Raw genomic sequence first — 19,562 nt, forward strand, 5'->3', positions numbered from 1 at the left:
ACAATCCCTTTTATTGTTTTACTTAGTTGAAGATGCACAACTAAAACATATATATGCTCACCAGCACAGAAATACATACACTCAGTCACCCAAACAACTGTTTCCACATGCACTCTTAAACCTATACACCTAGTCAATCAACCATTCACACATCTATGCATAGAGTTACACACACCCCATCCAACCACACACAAACTCAGTGTCCCATACAAATACTCACCCAACGAATCAATAACTAATAGACACACTCATGTAGTTAGTGACCAACTGATGCAGCATGTTATACAACAACAGAGACAGTGCTGCACACATTCACATAGTTTAGTTACTAATCCATGTATTAAATGAGACACTTTTATTTACTCACTTAAACAGACAGTCAGACAGCTACTAAATCCTCCATCCAGACTGTTATCCACTCAATCTTCAAGACAGATTGGTATATATAAATATATATAATACATATTTAAATTTCAAACTAAACTACATTCACTGGATGATGTCATCGGTGATGTCATCAGTGATGTCATTTGAGATGTCATCAGTGATGTCATCAGTGATGTCACTGACCATGTCATGAATGATGCAATATGTGACATCATCAGCAGTGCATTGCAGGCGCGCGAGTTATATTTAGCAGAACTAACTATAACGGAGGAATTTCTATGGTTTTGTATGAGTGAAATGGCCAGCTAACTATAACACCCCTGAAACCTATGTTTTTTTCTGTGAATATATATATATAATGGCTGTTCCATCGCTGGGTTGAGGAAGAAATAAACTATTTTTCACCGCTTACACTGTGTGGTCTACGCTCCTTTTGCCTAAAGGATTGGAGAAACTAAAGAGGAGTTTGTGTCATATATATATATATTCACTGAAAAAACCATAGGTTTCACACACGTTATAGTTAGGAATTAGCATTTAAAAAACCTTGCAAATTCACTTAAAAAAACCATAGGTTTCACACATGTTATAGTTAGCTGGGCATTTCACTCGTGAAAAACCAATGAAATTCCCCCGTTATAGTTAGGTCAGATAACTATAACTCGCGCGACCGCCACTCTATCACAAGGATGATGTCATCGGTGATGTCATGAGTAATGCCACTGACCATGTCATGAGTGATGTAATATGTGACGTCATGAGCACTGGATTGCGGGCGCGCGAGTTATAGTTATCTGACCTAACTATAACGGGGGAATTTCATTGGTTTTTCACGAGTGAAATGCCCAGCTAACTATAACATGTGTGAAACCTATGGTTTTTTAAGTGAATTTGCAAGGTTTTTTAAATGCTAATTCCTAACTATAACGTGTGTGAAACCTATAGTTTTTTCAGTGAATTTGTACGGTTTTTTAAATGCTAATTTATGTATTTATTTATTTATCTATTTATTTCAAGTTTTTTCACCGTGCGTGTACCGTGCGCGCACGGTGCGCTTCGCGCACTGCGCGCCCACGTTACGTAGTTCGCGGAATTTTTCCATTTCTACCGTGCGCGTACGCTACGCACACTCCGCGATTTTTCATAAAAAAATTAAAATAAATTTTTGCCCTTGGGGGTCCGTCTGGGAGCCCCTGACCAAGGCTAGGGGGTCAGGAACTGTCCAGCCTGCCCCCTTTTCACGTTATCCACCTTTGTTTTTCACCCCCTCAGACTGCGAGAGACAAAATGGCGGCCGACACTTCCTGGTTTCGACCGATTGGAATGTTTACTAAGATCTAACAACCAATCAGAATCGCGCTCGCGCACGGCAGCGTGCGCGTACGGTAAGCTTACGGGGCGCGCTCGGAGCGCGCCTATAGATATATATATTGATTTAAATGCTATTTTCTCTGGAAATACTGAACAGATTTACACCAGACCTGCAAAAGGCACATCCCTGACCTGAGGACTACCTCTCTGCCAAATTTCAAGTAATTCTGTTCAGCCGTTCGGGCTGCAGCTTGGGCTAAAGGTCCTATAGAAAAATGCATGGGGAAAATGCGTTTTGGGACCCCCCCTTTTTCTCAGCCACCGCTTGACGAATCCCCCCAAGACTTTCAGGGAAGGAGCGGAGCGGAGCGCCCCACCTATTTTGAAATTTTTGCGAGGATTCGTCAATCGGCGCCAAAGTTATTCAAAATAGAATGTTGCGGATTTCCTATGGAAACACGGTCCTAACTATAACTATCTACTGGCGACCGCCAGTAGATAATATATATATATATATATAATAACAACCTGATCGTCTTTCCACAAACAGGCACCAACACCGTGAAATATTTTGGCACAGAAGGCGATTTATTTCAAACCCAGGTCAGACGCGTTTCGGCAGTAAAACCGCCTTGCTCACTGCATGAAATGTTCTGTCAGTGTCAGCCATACAAATACCTCCACCATTTACCTTTGGTTGCCATGGCAACCAACAATGTCATAGACATAGAAGTTTTCACCGTGACTTTGCAAAATACAATTGTATGTGAAAAAATGCGAAAACATACATCGATAGCTAAACAATAATAGCTAGCAACATAAGGCGAATAAATTCCTAAAATGAAAATTGAGTTAGAAAGTCACTCTAAAAATAGAAAACATAAGTAATTAGGAATACCGCTGGGATAGAGATGGGACATCCAGACTCAGTGTATCCCATGTAATGTGCTCTATGCCAAGGTGAATGTATTAACGTACAGAGGGGGGTGTGGTATGCAATCATCAAATAGCAATATTTGTAAACTCCACCGGCCTAATAATAAGCTTCGGAAAAAATCTCCGCTAGTGTGTACAATCTCATATTACAAGAGAGGAATGGAAATTATAGTGCAAAGTAAAGAAACTGGAGACTGCCACTCTAAGTATTTCCTTGCACCCAAATGATGGGACCAGCATAGATGGCAAGTGCCTCTATCTGTAGAATTAAAAAGGAAAAAGTAGGTTGTGTGTCACCATACTGAGCCCCTAATGCTAAGCAATAGTGCCTAATTAAAAAGGGGAAATATAAACACAAACATAAGCAGATCTCCCGCCCAAGTGGGCAAAAGAAAACTAATACGATCTGTAATGGCTGGCCGGGAAAAGGAAATGTATTGCATTGTACCCTCCTACTGTACCTGAACAAAGAATAACTTGGAATATAAACACATGTAAAGTGGGGCGGTATTCCAGGTAAATGTGCAGTGGGATAACATAATGTCAGAGTTGGAACACACATGCTACGAGGAAAGGGTTCAGAAGGAGTGGCCAATCTCCTCAAATAAAGAGTCAGAGATGGACATTAAGCGCTTCATCGCCATTCATCCCATGTGGGATTTTGGAATTAAGGAGAATGATATATCTTGATTCCAATCTCCGTAATACCAGTTGCCTGTTACCTCCCCTAGGATTTTTAGGGACACTGTTGATCACAAAATAGGAGAGGTCCTGGGTCTTGCTTCCGTGGCACACGTTGATATGACATGCCACTGGGTATGTTTGGTCATCATTCGCAATTGCTCTCAGGTGTTGCAAAATGCGAACGTGAACCTGGTGGATCGTGCTGCCAACATACATTTTCGGGCATGTGCATTGTAACACGTACACGGCGAAGTCCGTTTTGCAGTTAAAGCTGCCACGGATAAGGTATGGTGAATGTCTGAAAGGCATGGTAACAGACTTGGTGTTGGTGCCGTGTCTGCAGGCTTTGCATCTACTACACCTAATGAAGCCTTTGGGTGATTGTAGCCAAGTTTGACTTTTCGCTACAGAAGGTGAATTGCGTACCAATTCCTGGCGCATAGATTTAGCTCTTCTGAAGCTAATGGCCGGGGTTTTAGGGCATTTAAGTCCCAAAACCGGGTCACTGCGGACTGTCTGCCAATGTTTGTGCAGGATTTTTCTAAGTGTAGTGTGGTATGCATCAATCTCGCGATGCCAGCCTCTTTACTTGCACTATGTTCTTGTTTCTTGAACAAAAGATCTTCCCTTGTTCGCAGCTCACTACTGTTTCTGGCTTTATCTAGGGTTTCTGCTTTGTATCCTCTGCTCTGTAGTCTACTAAACAGTTCGTTAGTAGATTTCTTGAGACCCTCTTCCGTACTGCAGTTGCGTCTCATTCTGAGACATTCTGCATAAGGGATACCTTCCTTAACGCTGTTATGATGAAAACTATCTGCGTGTAGGATGGCATTCCCTGCGGTGTCTTTCCTATATGTTCTGGTCTGTAGGCAGTTGTTTTCAATATATACTTCAATGTCAAGAAACTGAATGCAGTTTTTGCTGGTGTGACTAGTAAATGATAAGTTAAGACTGTTGTTGTTCAATTCATTTGCAAAGACTTTGGCACTTTCCTCAGTTCCCTGCCATAGTATGAATATATCATCGATGTAACGTACATAGATGTTCACATTTTCAGTCATGGCAGTTTTGTGTCCCTTCATGAGTACTTGCTCCTCCCACCAGCCCATATGCAAATTAGCATAGCTGGGGGCGAAGCAAGTACCCATGGCAGTGCCCTGTAGTTGTTTATAAAACAATTTATCAAAAATAAACACATTGTTTTCCAGGCACCATTCTGCCATACATAGTAGCATAAGGGAATGTTCTTGCATGTGTATTGGTCTAGTGTTTAAATAGTGCTTCAAAGCATTAAGGCCATCCTTGTGTCTGATGCTCGTATATAACGAGTTAACATCAAGGGTCATCAAAACATAGTCCTCCTTCCAATTGACATTGAATATCTTGCTTAGGAAATCGCCAGTGTCTTTAATGTGAGATGGTAATTCACAGACCAGTGGTTGTAAAAAGAAGTCGATAAACCGAGAAGTGTTTTCAAATAAACTCCCAATTACTGCAATGATTGGCCTACCAGGTGGGTTGATTGCGTTTTTGTGAATCTTGGGAATTAGATACAGTTGCGGTGTTACTGGATAGTCTATTTTCAGATAATCGAATTCTGATTTGGTGATTAAATTCGCACTTTTCCATTCATATAATGTTTTATGATATTTTTCCTTTATGCCTACTATAACCGTTGGCACTATCCTGCAGTAGCAGTCCTTGTCATTGAGCTGTTTCATTGCCTCCAAGTTATAGTCCTCTAGGGGCCACAGGACAACATTACCCCCTTTATCAGACCATCTGACTACTATATCCTGATGTTCCTTAATTTTAGTCATAACTTTATTGTAATTCGTTCTGTTTGTATTGCGTGTCTTGACGAATTCTTTGTCACTTTTGAGCACCAATATTTTGAGATCTTTAATCACATTCTCCGCAAAGATATCCAAACCATCCTTGGGCATCATCGGTGTAAATACGGATTTAGGTTTGAATGGTGTGAGGATGGGGTTTCGTATTTATTGAAAGTCAATAGTAGTATCAACATCTGTTATTTCTTGATTTTCTTGTTGCATGAGTAGAAGATCCCGTAACAAGGTTTCGTCTGTCATTGACACTTCCGTGTGTGTTACATCAAAGACCATTTGTTGTGAGTCTTTATTACCACTGTTCATAAAGTATTTTTGCAGCTTTAATTTTCTCACAAACTGAAAAAGGTCTATCCGTGTTTGCGAGTAGTCAAAATTAGTTCTTTCGCAATATGATAAGCCCAATGCGAGAGTTTTTTGTTCAATTTCGGTGAGATCCATTGTTGTTAGATTTATAACTGTGTTTACGCTGTCTCTGCTTCCGTTATATTTTTCTTTGTCAATTATCTGCGCTTGTTTCTTCGGTATTGTTGTTTGTTTGTTTTCTGTTGTTGTTGTGTTTGTGTGCCGCTTGCCCCAGCGCCTGTTTTTTCTCTTTCTACCCTTTGTTGTTCCTGGGATGTGTCTTTTTGTTTGTCCTGGTGTGTGGGCCGCGGGCGCAGGCTTGTCAGTCTTTCTAAGCGTATAAAACCCAGTTCCTGGATTACTGTCAGCGGTTTGCGTCTTTGAGCCAAATCACTTAATTGTTCCGTTTCTGACTCCACTTCAGAGCTCAATTCTGACACACTAGGGTCTGTGTTTTTGTGTAACATTTCGGCAGTATTTGATAATTGCTGTCTTCGTATGTTTTCAAATTTTTGGGAGAATGTGTACACTCTGCCTTGCATGTAATCATTCCTGTCTCTTTGGAATTTCGTTGCCTTTCTCTCTTTGATCGAATCCTCATGCTTTGTTAATCTAGTATTCATTTCCCCCAATTTCTTTTTGATTTCTTCTTGATTTTTGCAATTCTCTAGCTCTTTTATCAATGCCTCGATCTTAGCTAGCATTGCTTTGCGGTCACTCTCGGCATATTTAATCAAAATCTGAAGCATTCTCCGCGAGGACTCAGCGCTGTTGTCAGCCCAATCCTTGAGCATTTCGGGGTCGGGGTTTTCATATGTCGGTGCTACCAGAATCCGGAGCCCTCTAGGGATTCTCCCCACATCTATATATCTCTGTAGGGACTTGCATTCCCACCATTTGGCTATCTCATTTTTGCGGAGTTTTTCTAGCTCATTAAGTATTCTCGCACTGTTGTTTATTTCCACTGGTTCAGTTCCTTTATTAGCAGACCGCGCTTGTTCCATGCCATCATCCTTATCGTTGAAAATATCCAATGCTGCCTCCTCTCACTCTTTCACCCACTCCTCGGCCATTGTTTGAAATATACAATTACCTTCTGTGTCATTCACTGCCTGTTTTCTTAGCTATACGGGACTACCTCTCCCAGCAGGCACCGCTACGATATCACTCAGCACACCGAAACTAGCCGCTAAGAGGAGCTTACCTGATAATGCGAATGCCCTCCGGCTCCCACACCGATCAGTCACTCTCCAATTCGACGGTGTCTCGGGTGCTTTTCGTTCGTGAAATTGATCGTGTGCTTTCGCTGCTGGGGGGCGCTGAGTATTCTTCCGTTAGGAACTGTGACAATTGGGTCCGTAAACTCAGTGCTCCAGATCGAGGAGGGTTGGTGTCCAGGTCCCGGCGAACCTCTTCAATATAATAACAACCTGATCTTCTTTCCACAAACAGGCACCAACACCGTGAAATATTTTGGCACAGAAGGCGATTTATTTCAAACCCAGGTCAGACGCGTTTCGGCGGTAAAACCGCCTTGCTCACTGCATGAAATGTTCTGTCAGTGTCAGCCATACAAATACCTCCACCCTTTACCTTTGGTTGCCATGGCAACCAACAATGTCATAGACATAGAAGTTTTCACCGTGACTTTGCAAAATACAATTGTATGTGAAAAAATGCGAACACATACATCGATAGCTAAACAATAATAGCTAGCAACATAAGGCGAATAAATTCCTAAAATGAAAATTGAGTTAGAAAGTCACTCTAAAAATAGAAAACATAAGTAATTAGGAATACCGCTGGGATAGAGATGGGACATCCAGACTCAGTGTATCCCATGTAATGTGCTCTATGCCAAGGTGAATGTATTAACGTACAGAGGGGGGTGTGGTATGCAATCATCAAATAGCAATAGTTGTAAACTCCACCGGCCTAATAATAAGCTTCGTAAAAAATCTCCGCTAGTGTGTACAATCTCATATTACAAGAGAGGAATGGAAATCATAGTGCAAAGTAAAGAAACTGGAGACTGCCACTCTAAGTATTTCCTTGCACCCAAATGATGGGACCAGCATAGATGGCAAGTGCCTCTATCTGTAGAATTAAAAAGGAAAAAGTAGGTTGTGTGTCACCATACCGAGCCCCTAATGCTAAGCAATAGTGCCTAATTAAAGAGGGGAAATATAAACACAAACATAAGCAGATATATATATATATATATATTCCAAATGCCTGTGATGCTATGAGGATGTCCTGCCTGGCGGATTAGGACTCTTTCCAGGGGCGTCGTCCATATCATACATTCCAAAAGAGAAAGCCTCTGCTCCCAGAGGTAAATGGAGCCCACCAGCCGTTGTAGGAATTTAAAATTCTTTATTCATTCATTGGAAGGTTCAGCATAACATGTTTGAGTCTCCTCAAGGCTTCAAACATATGCATCATGTGATGTGATCAGTTGATCTGTTTTTAAACCCCACAGGTCATATCAACACTTAAGATGGACAACGAGTAAAGTTACATTCATTTGTTTAAATACTGAATTAGTAGCTTTAGCGTTACTATGGCACAATTTTGACAAGTAAGAATATTTGTATCTTATATCCAAGCCAATAGTTGGCACATAAATCAAGGTTTATTAGCAAACCATATGTCAGTTTGTTTTGTCAAAACCACACAACCCGTAATGCATTAAAACAGAAAATTCTGCTTGCTTTTTTGTGTGCATCAAAACTCGGCCTCTTATGTTGTTAATTACAGTCAAATGATGCCATCTTCTGTTTCCATAGATCACATTTCCTCTTTTTGCCTCTATTGAAGAAAATGTCATATTGTGCAAGAGTGGTGCAGTCTATTTAGCGATAGAGGCGTCATCCCCACCTATCACATGTAGTTCCAGGAATCCTTTTCATTTCTCTACATACCTTCCAAACTGCTTGATTTGCAAGTTACGACATGTACAAAGGATCACCTCCTTAAATCCTGGGTGTCTGTAAGTGCTACACGAACGGTGTGTTCCAAAACTGGCCTTCTATCACACTGACTGATTGTGTTATTTACATATAACACAATCAAATACATAAACGTAATAATCTTGTGTGACCATCCCAACTTAAACATAAAAACTTGATTGATGGATAAAGTGGAGGGCCACTTATATTGTTTACAAAGAAGACCTTCGAAGCGAGGCTGCTTAATTTGAGGAACACGGTGAGCATCAAGCAGGTATTGCGTTTCAGTTTGTATATGATTAATTCAAACACACTTAATTCTTCCACATCAATTCCTAAAGTAGACTTTATTCTTTTTATGCAGGCATCACACAATTTGGTCCTTATTCCTGATGAAGACCCCGTTGCAATGGATACCAATTACACATTTCTTTAAGGGGTCGAAACGTGGACGTGTATGGAAATCAAACGTTATAGTCCAATTAGTCTTTAGATCCTTCGATTAAGTTTTTATGTTTAAGTTAGGATGGTAGTTAGAAATGGGGGTCTCTAGTTGGCAATGGCTGGCCACTGTCCAAGTAGGGACCCTTCTTCCTAAGTCAGAGTAAGCAGCCTACACCCTTTGATAACCCCTGCTCAACCCTGTGGTAACGTAGCACGAGCAGCTAGGCTTATCTCAGAGGCAGTGTGTGAAGCATTTATGACCATACACAGTAATATAATGAGGAACACTACAAATGGACACCACTCAAGTAGTTATGAAAAATAGGTATGTTTATATAGACTTAATCACAAGACCAATGACAGTAAAAATCCACAATACTATAAAAATATAATTACTTTAGAAATGCTGCAAGGAAAAATAGTTCAGGATGCACAGAATGATGTTTAGTTCAAGGCAGGGGTCTCTGCGACCCTTTTACTCACAAAGTATCTGGTTCCTGGAGCAAAGCAACAAAAATGTCGCTAGGAAGTTGTAGCGAGAAATTTCCTCACGCTAACCAGCGATGCGTTGAATCCTTACCGCGAGGGAGGATGATGCGCTGGGTTGCGGGCAGGACAAAGCGACAAACTTCCTCATGCTAAGCCGGTGATGCGATGAAATCCTTGCCGCGAAGGGAGGATGATGCACCGAGCCTGTTGCGTGTCCGATCTTGCTGCGTTGACAAAGATGGCGCTCCGCGGGGAAGCGACGATCCGGATTTAATGCGGGGAAAATGGCGAACGCTCGGCGTCCGCGCTGATCCTGTTGTGATTATTTCAGATAGCGGGCGTTTTCAGGCCCGCAGACAGGTGCTGCGATGATCTTCGGGGTTAGCGAGCACTCGGCGACAGCGGAGCGGCGATTTTTCTCATGCTCACCAGCTGCAGCGGCTCGCTAACGGAGGTTAGCGACGATTTTCAGCGCTCTCTTCTCAGCAGTAGAAATAGAGGTCCTGGAACACACAGGAGCCTCACCTGCAGATAGTAATCCTCGCTGGGAGGAAACAGGAGGCTGATGGTGGAGTCTGATGTGCCTGAGACTCCAGCAGGAGGCTAGCTCTCTCCTAGCCCTTGGGTGATTGCTGTAGCACAAAAATACAAAGTCCAATCAAAGTTCTTTTCCTCTTCTTGAAGTCCAGTACTAACAGCTGCAGGCCAGTCCCAGAAACAGCACACAAGCACAAGGACAGTCCTTCTCCTGCAGAATTCTTGTAGCCACACGGACAGAGGTTCTTCTTGTTATCCAGGAGCAATACAATTTGTAGGGGTTTGTGCACAAATATTGATACCCCCAAAGTCTTTGTTCTTAGGGGTCCCAAGTCTCTGAACCCAGCCAGAACCAGTTCTGCCCAGCCCTGGAGCACTTTGTTGATCAGGCTGCATCCTTCCTTTCAGAAAGAGGGGGTCTGCCTCAGACGCACAGTGGGAGGTGGAGCCAGCATTCACCTTGCCAGGCACAGTCCTATTCAAGTGCAGGAGCTACCCCTCCCCTCACACCAAGGCAGGTCGCTCTATTCAACCCAGGTCTGACTCAGCCTGCCCTGTCCCCCCAAAACCAGACAGCCAATACACATCATAGCAGAGCAAACTGGAAGGCTTAGGCAAGAAAGTACCTATACTCTAAAAGTGGTAGTTTCAAACACAGAATATAAAAATAACCTTCACTAAAAGATGTATTTTAATATTCTGAGCTCAGGCATACTAGATTCGTTTTTCTACCATGTTCTGTGGGTCAGTTAGGACTATAGAATGTAATAGCCCAGACCTCCCATTCTGGCCTATGGAGAACAGGTAGCCTTACAGTAGTGAAAAACGAAATGGGGTGTAATTCACTACTAGGACATGCTACATACATCAGGGCATGTCCTACCTTACACATACAATGCGCCCTATCATAAGGGGGGCTTACAGGATGCCAAGGGAAGGTTCAGGGGCTGGGAAGTGGGTGCACTTCACAGCCAAGATGGCAGTTCTGGACTGCACGCAGACACTGCAGTGGCAGGTCTGAGACACACTTTACAAGCTGCTTCTGTGGGTGGCACAAACCAGTGCTGCAGGCCCACCAGCAGCATTCGGTTTACCAGCCCTGGGCACACACAGGCCACGCTACTAGGGACTAACAGGTAAACCAAATAAGCCAATCATGGATGTACCAATTCATATGTCATCTTTACAAAGAGAGCATTCGCGCTGTGGCACTGAATGGCAGTGGCACAGCGCCCAGAGCATCTATAACCAGCAAAAACAGAGGAGATACAGCGAAAAAATGGAAGGGAGACTCACGCCAATGGTGCCAGGTCTAACACATGTCCCCTCCAGCTGAAATGTGGGAAGAACTACCCATCCCCTGGGAGGTTCTCATCACTAAGGCGGAAAAATCTGGACAGACCATCAGCATTGGCGTGTTCTGTACCAGGGCGGTGTTCCACCGTAAAGTCCATACCCTGTATGGAAATGGACCACCTTAACAACTTGGGATTCTCACCCTTCATCTGCATTAACCACCTGAGGGGCCTGTGGTCGGTCTGAACCCAGAAGTGAGTCCCAAACAGGTATGGTCTCAGCTTCTTCAGCGCCCAGACCACAGCAAATGCCTCTCGCTCGATCGCACTCCACCTCTGTTCCCGTGGAAGTAACCTCCTACTGATGAAGGCTACAGGTTGGTCTAGTCCCTCCTCATTCATCTGTGACAGAACAGCCCCCACCCCATGCTCTGAAGCGTCTGTCTGGACAATAAATTCCTTAGCAAAGTTGGGCGCCTGGAGTACGGGTGCTGTACACATGGCAGTCTTGAGAGCATCAAAAGCTTTCTGACAGGTGTCAGTCCAGTTCACAATCTTCGGCTGCTTCTTGGAAGTCAGCTCAGTCAAGGGGGCAACAATGCTGCCATACCCCTTGACAAACCTCCTGTAATAACCCGTGAGTCCTAAGAAGGCCCTCACCTGGGTCTGGGTCCTGGGGGGCTCCCAAGCCAGGATGGTCTCAATCTTGGGCTGTAGAGGGGCCACCTGGCCACTCCCTACCTGGTGTCCTAAGTACACCACCGAACCCTGCCCAATCTGGCACTTACTGGCCTTGATTGTGAGGCCTGCTCTGCGCAGCGCCATCAACACTTCCCAGAGGTGGCGTAAGTGGTCCTCCCATGAGGAACTAAATACGGCAATGTCGTCCAGGTAGGCGGCACTGAAATCCTCCAGCCCAGCCAACACCTGGTTGACCAACCTCTGAAAGGTGGCAGGGGCATTCTTCATCCCAAAGGGCATCACACGGAACTGGTAGTGCCCATCTGGGGTGGAGAATGCGGACCTCTCCTTTGCCCCATCAGTTAAGGCGATCTGCCAGTACCCAGACGTTAGATCAAACCTGCTGAGGTACCGGGCAGCCCCCAACCGATCTATGAGCTCATCAGCTCTGGGGATGGGGTGCGCGTCGGTCCTCGTGACCGAATTGAGACCTCGGTAGTCCACACAGAACCTAAGTTCTGGCGTGTCACCAGGCGCTGCAGCCTTTGGCACCAAGACAACGGGGCTGGACCAAGGGCTGCTAGAGGACTCAATCACCCCCAGGGCAAACATTTTGGAGACCTCCTCCTTAATTCAGGCCCTTACCCTGTCTGTCACCCTGTAAGCCTTGTGCTTGACGGGAGGACTGTCCCCGGTGTCTACCTCATGGACGCACCAGTCAGTGACACCAGGTACCAGGGAAAATAAATCTGGGAATTGCCCCAACAGCTGGTGGCAATCTCTCTGCTGTTCTGGGGTCAGTGTGGTGGAGAGGACCACACCCTTCACTGACCCATCCTTCTCTCCCGCACACAGGAGGTCAGGAAGAGGCTCACTCTCCTCCTCCATCCCTGCATCTGTGGCAAGAAGCATGCCCACTTCAGACCTCGCAAAGTGGGGCTTTAGGCGATTCACATGCAGGACCCGCAGGGGGTTCCTGGGAGATTTAAAGTCCACCAAATAGGTAACTTGACTTTTTCGCTCCACCACCTCGAATGGACCGGTCCACTTATCTTGGAGCGCACAGGGCTCCACTGGGGCCAGTACCCAAACCTTTTGACCAGGTTGAAACTCGACCAGAGTGGCATTCTGGTCGTGCCAACGTTTCATCTCCTCCTGGCTGGCTTCCAGATTTGCCTCAGCAATGTTCCTGAAACGCCGAGTTTGGTTCCTGAAGGCCAGGATGTAGCTAAACACATCCTGGGGAGGTTTCCTGGGAGATTGCTCCCAGCCTTCCTTGACCAAACTCAGAGGCCCTCTTACCAGATGGCCATAGAGCAGTTCAAAGGGGCTGAACCCTAAGGACTTCTGTGGCACTTCACGGTATGCAAACAACAGGCATGGCAAGAGGACGTCCCACTTACGCCTCAGGGGCTCCTCTAGGCCCATGATCATGCCCTTCAAGGTCCGATTGAATCTCTCAACCAGACCGTTACCCTGGGGGTGGTAAGGAGTGGTGAACTTGTAAGTCACCCCACACTCCTTCCACAGAGACTTCATATACTGGGAGATGAAGTTGGTCCCCCTGTCGCTCACCACCTCTCTGGGGAACCCCACACGGGAGAAGATCCCCATCAGTGCCCGTCCCACCACGGGGGCCGTCACTGTCCTGAGCGGGATGGCTTCAGGGTACCAGGTGGCATGGTCCACCAAGACCAGGATGTACCTGTTGCCCATGGCTGTCTTGGGGTCCAGAGGCCCCACAATGTCAATGCCCACTCGCTCGAATGGTGTGCTAACAACTGGGAAGGGTTGGAGTGGGGCTTTGATCTTCCCCCCACTCTTCCCACTTGCCTGGCAAGTCTCACAGGTCCTACAATACGTATCTGAACTCTTGCGCATCTGGGGCCAATAAAAGTGGGTGACCAGCCTTTCAAAGGTCTTGGTCTGCCCCAGATGTCCTGCCAATGGAATGTCATGAGCCAACCCCAGTAGGAAGGTTCTGATGCACTCGGGTACCACCAGCACACGGGCTGACCCCGGCTCAGCAACCTTAGGCTCGCTATACAGGAGACTGTTCTCCCAATAAATCAGATGTGAACCGGACATATCACCTGCTGCCTGGGCTGCAGCCTGTTGCCGCATACCCTCAAGAGAGGGGCAAGTTCTCTGCTGTTCACAAAACTCCTCCCTGGTGGGCCCCCTCAGGCAGGTCCCCCAGGTCGGTACTCTGCTCCCCGGTAGGCTCCAGGGCATCCCCCTCAGGGTCTGCTCCCTCCTGGGCCGTGGGAACCAAGGGGGCCGGTTTCCCGCACCCCCTGCCCTCTCCCTCTAAGGCAGGGACCTGGGCCATATTCTCAGGCTCCAGGTCTTTCTCAACACTCTCTTTGGCTCCCATGGACCGAGTTGTAGCACATGCCCACTCAGGCAGTCCCAACATTTGCAAGTGAGCTCTCCTCTCCACTGTGGCCCGCGGTGAGTTCTCTAAATCATTGCCCAACAGACAGTCCACAGGCATGGCGGGCCTCACAGCCACATGAAGAGTTCCTGAGACCCCCCCCACTCAAAGGGAACCTGAGCCACCTCACATTGGCTCTCTGTGTTGTCTGCAGACACTACTGGGTAGAATGCGTGGGGCACAACCTGCTCTTTGGACACCAACCGGGAGCTGACAGCAGTTACACTGGCCCCTGTGTCCCTCAGAGCCTCCACTCTATGGCCATTGATGGTTACCCACTGCCTGTATTCTTTTGTGTTATCAGGCAGTGCAGGCTTAGGAACCATTTCAAAGTCTCCTAGTGAGACAAGGGTCAACTCTACAGGGTCCCACCCACCTGGGGCACCCATCTCCTCCTCCCCCAGGGCTACACTAGCAAGCTGGCGGGCGGTGCACGGGGTGGTGCAGGAGTATCCTTTTGGGGACACTGGGGGTCAAAGTATCTGTGGCCCACCTGGCCACACTTAAAACAAGTAGGGGGCCTCCTTGGAACAGGATTACCTGTTGGAGGCACTGGCTTCTTATCTGGGGGAGGCTGGGATACCACTGCCTGGTTCCCTTGGGAATTATCTTGGGGCCCTTGGTGGAACTCCCTTGGTTTACCCCTGTCCCCCCCACCTCTCTGCTGGGGACCCTGCCCACCTTTGGCGAAGTCTCCCACTGGACCCTTGCGAACCCGGGTGCTCACCCAGCGATCCGCCTCCTCAGCAAGCTTCCTAGGGTTAGTCAGCTTGCAATCTATCAGATGCTGGCGTAGCTCAGGAAAACAGTTACTAGAAAAATGCTCCCATGCAATTAAGTCATACAGTTGCTCAAAAGTTTCTACTTTGCTGCCTTTTACCCAGCGCTCCATTGCTCTGCCAAAAAAAGACACATATTCTACCCACGTAGTACCCTCTATCTTCTTGCAGGTTCTAAATCTCTGCCTGTACATTTCAGGGGTCAAACCATAGCGGGTAATCAAAGCTTCCTTCATGTGGGCATAAATCATCCTACTTTCTGGGGGTAGGTCCAACAAGGTATCCCTCCCCTCACTCACAAAGCGTCCCCACAACCCCGCTCCCCAATCCTTCTCAGGGACCCGGTGGGACACCATAGCTAATTCATAAGCGGCAAACCATTGCCCAATATCCTCACTTTTATGAAAATCCTTAATAACATCTTTAGGGATATATACTCTACTCTCAGTATGCACTACTGGTATGCTGCCACCAGAGGGGGAGATCTCAATACTCTTGGCCTTAATCTCCAATTCCCTCAAAATTCTCTCATGTTCAAATTTCATCTTCATTATTTCAACTTCCAACTTCTTATTCTCTAGGTCCTTCTGACCATCCAATTTAACTTTGGCCATCTCCATATTATGCCGCCTATCTCTCTCCCTGTCCTCCATCTCTTCTGGAGTCAGGCCCCTTGAGGACACACTAGTGCCCGGGCTGGAAACTGCTTTATTCCCTACCAAATCTACAATTTCGTCCTGCTGCTCTCCTGCATTCTCTCCCCCCTCCACAGGCTCTTCCACATTCCTAGGGGCATCCCTGGCTTCTAACCAGGCCTTCAGCGCCTTGTAATACTCTTCCCTTCTAGTGAGACCTGTGATAGGGACTGTGAAGCGTTTGCAAAAATATTTGAGCTGCTTGGCATTGTAGGTGTCTAATTTCTCTTCTTCCCAGGAGAGATCCTCAGAGGCATTGGATCTGGGCTTGCCCATTGTGGCAATAACTGGCAATAACGATCAAAAATAGAATCAAAAAATCTCAACAACGTACGTGGTTATGTTATGGTCTGCACTCACTAGTAGTGTACACTATAATTACTGTATGCAATCATAAATGCAAGTCCAGATCCTCACCGCTGACCACCAATGTTAGAAATGGGGGTCTCTAGTTGGCAATGGCTGGCCACTGTCCAAGTAGGGACCCTTCTTCCTAAGTCAGAGTAAGCAGCCTACACCCTTTGATAACCCCTGCTCAACCCTGTGGTAACGTAGCACGAGCAGCTAGGCTTATCTCAGAGGCAGTGTGTGAAGCATTTATGACCATACACAGTAATATAATGAGAAACACTACAAATGGACACCACTCAAGTAGTTATGAAAAATAGGTATGTTTATATAGACTTAATCACAAGACCAATGACAGTAAAAATCCACAATACTATAAAAATATAATTACTTTAGAAATGCTGCAAGGAAAAATAGTTCAGGATGCACAGAATGATGTTTAGTTCAAGGCAGGGGTCTCTGCGACCCTTTTACTCACAAAGTATCTGGTTCCTGGAGCAAAGCAACAAAAATGTCGCTAGGAAGTTGTAGCGAGAAATTTCCTCACGCTAACCAGCGATGCGTTGAATCCTTACCGCGAGGGAGGATGATGCGCTTGGTTGCGGGCAGGACAAAGCGACAAACTTCCTCACGCTAAGCCGGTGATGCGATGAAATCCTTGCCGCGAAGGGAGGATGATGCACCGAGCCTGTTGCGTGTGCGATCTTGCTGCGTTGACAAAGATGGCGCTCCGCGGGGAAGCGACGATCCGGATTCAATGCGGGGAAAATGGCGAACGCTCGGCGTCCGCGCTGCGATGATCCTGTTGTGATGATTTCAGATAGCGGGCGTTTTCAGGCCCGCAGACAGGTGCTGCGACGATCTTCCGGGTTAGCGAGCGCTCGGCGACAGCGGAGCGGCGATTTTTCTCACGCTCACCATCTGCAGCGGCTCTCTAACGGAGGTTAGCGACGATTTTCAGCGCTCTCTTCTCAGCAGTAGAAATAGAGGTCCTGGAACACACAGGAGCCTCACCTGCAGATAGTAATCCTCGCTGGGAGGAAACAGGAGGCTGATGGTGGAGTCTGATGTGCCTGAGACTCCAGCAGGAGGCTAGCTCTCTCCTAGCCCTTGGGTGATTGCTGTAGCACAAAAATACAAAGTCCAATCAAAGTTCTTTTCCTCTTCTTGAAGTCCAGTAGTAACAGCTGCAGGCCAGTCCCAGAAACAGCACACAAGCACAAGGACAGTCCTTCTCCTGCAGATTCTTGTAGCCACACGGACAGAGGTTCTTCTTGTTATCCAGGAGCAATACAATTTGTAGGGGTTTGTGCACAAATATTTATACCCCCAAAGTCTTTGTTCTTAGGGGTCCCAAGTCTCTGAACCCAGCCAGAACCAGTTCTGCCCAGCCCTGGAGCACTTTGTTGATCAGGCTGCATCCTTCCTTTCAGAAAGAGGGGGTCTGCCTCAGACGCACAGTGGGAGGTGGAGCCAGCATTCACCTTGCCAGGCACAGTCCTATTCAAGTGCAGGAGCTACCCCTCCCCTCACACCAAGGCAGGTCGCTCTATTCAACCCAGGTCTGACTCATCCTGCCCTGTCCCTCCAAAACCAGACAGCCAATACACATCATAGCAGAGCAAACTGGAAGGCTTAGGCAAGAAAGTACCTATACTCTAAAAGTGGTAGTTTCAAACACAGAATATAAAAATAACCTTCACTAAAAGATGTATTTTAATATTCTGAGCTCAGGCATACTAGATTCGTTTTTCTACCATGTTCTGTGGGTCAGTTAGGACTATAGAATGTAATAGCCCAGACCTCCCATTCTGGCCTATGGAGAACAGGTAGCCTTACAGTAGTGAAAAACGAAATGGGGTGTAATTCACTACTAGGACATGCTACATTCATCAGGGCATGTCCTACCTTACACATACAATGCGCCCTATCATAAGGGGGGCTTACAGGATGCCAAGGGAAGGTTCAGGGGCTGGGAAGTGTGTGCACTTCACAGCCAAGATGGCAGTTCTGGACTGCAAGCAGACACTGCAGTGGCAGGTCTGAGACACACTTTACAAGCTGCTTCTGTGGGTGGCACAAACCAGTGCTGCAGGCCCACCAGCAGCATGCGGTTTACCAGCCCTGGGCACACACAGGCCACGCTACTAGGGACTAACAGGTAAACCAAATAAGCCAATCATGGATGTACCAATTCATATGTCATCTTTACAAAGGGAGCATTCGCGCTGTGGCACTGAATGGCAGTGGCACAGCGCCCAGAGCATCTATAACCAGCAAAAACAGAGGAGATACAGCGAAAAAATGGAAGGGAGACTCACGCCAATGGTGCCAGGTCTAACAATGGTCACACAAGATTATAATGTTGATGTAATTGATTGTGTTATATGTAAATAATTTCTGTTGATTCAATTGTATTGTGATTTATGTGTATAATTGTTTGTACTCACGTACTGGAATTTCACTGTTTTATTTATGTAATAACCTCTGAATGGTCCTTTGCGTGTTTATATGTCATGCCTTTTATAATTTAATATGTATGAATTATTCACATTTCATTATTTGGTAGTGGTTTGTTTCATATCTACTTGATGAGTTTGGAGAATTATTTTGGTTTCTTTTTCATTAAATGATAAACCCACGCCGGTGTGTATAAAATAAGAAAGGTTTTTTGATAAACCATGTAGCAGAACCACTGTTCGCGTAATGCAAAATAATTTAGCAGTCAACAATTAGAGCTGGTTCTTCACAACGATGTTGCACTCAACGGGAGCATCATTCAGACAGATTCAAGCGGAAAGTTGTAAATAGAACATCAAACATAAAATACAAAAAAAGCAAACATTATGCTAAAAAGGGTTGAGAAATAGCCTGCATATGTATGCATGCATATGCCACATTAAATTAGTACCACACCAGAATGCAGAAAATGGCAGCCCAGAGGCTGTTCAATATTGAAATATTTGATCAAAACAACAGCCTTCATGCATACAAGCATGCCCCTCCATTCCCTATTATCTGGGTAAACAGCTAGCACTTCATTATCCTAATTAAATGTCTTATAAAGTTGTTTGACACATTCTGAAAAAGAAATTAAAATCAGTAATTTCTAGTCATTTTCCCTGAAAACAACATACGGAAAATGTATAATCTGCATTATGCTATCTACCATTCTGTCATTAGAGTACGCATCGTTATTCATTCCCAAATTTAAATTGCTTTTCTAGTCTATAGAAACTAAAAAAAAAAGCAGGGCTGTAACTGAAGCGCCATCTAATACTGGAAGCTTTGTTCTGAGCGCCAATCCATAAAACTTATCATAATGGCCTGTCAATTCAGACTGCGGTCTGCTTAGGTTAGAGCAATCTTTAAATCAGCATCTCATCGTTGTTG

The sequence above is a fragment of the Triturus cristatus genome, chromosome 10 (genome assembly GCF_964204655.1).
Source record: "Triturus cristatus chromosome 10, aTriCri1.1, whole genome shotgun sequence".
NCBI classification, from domain to species: Eukaryota; Metazoa; Chordata; class Amphibia; order Caudata; family Salamandridae; genus Triturus; species Triturus cristatus.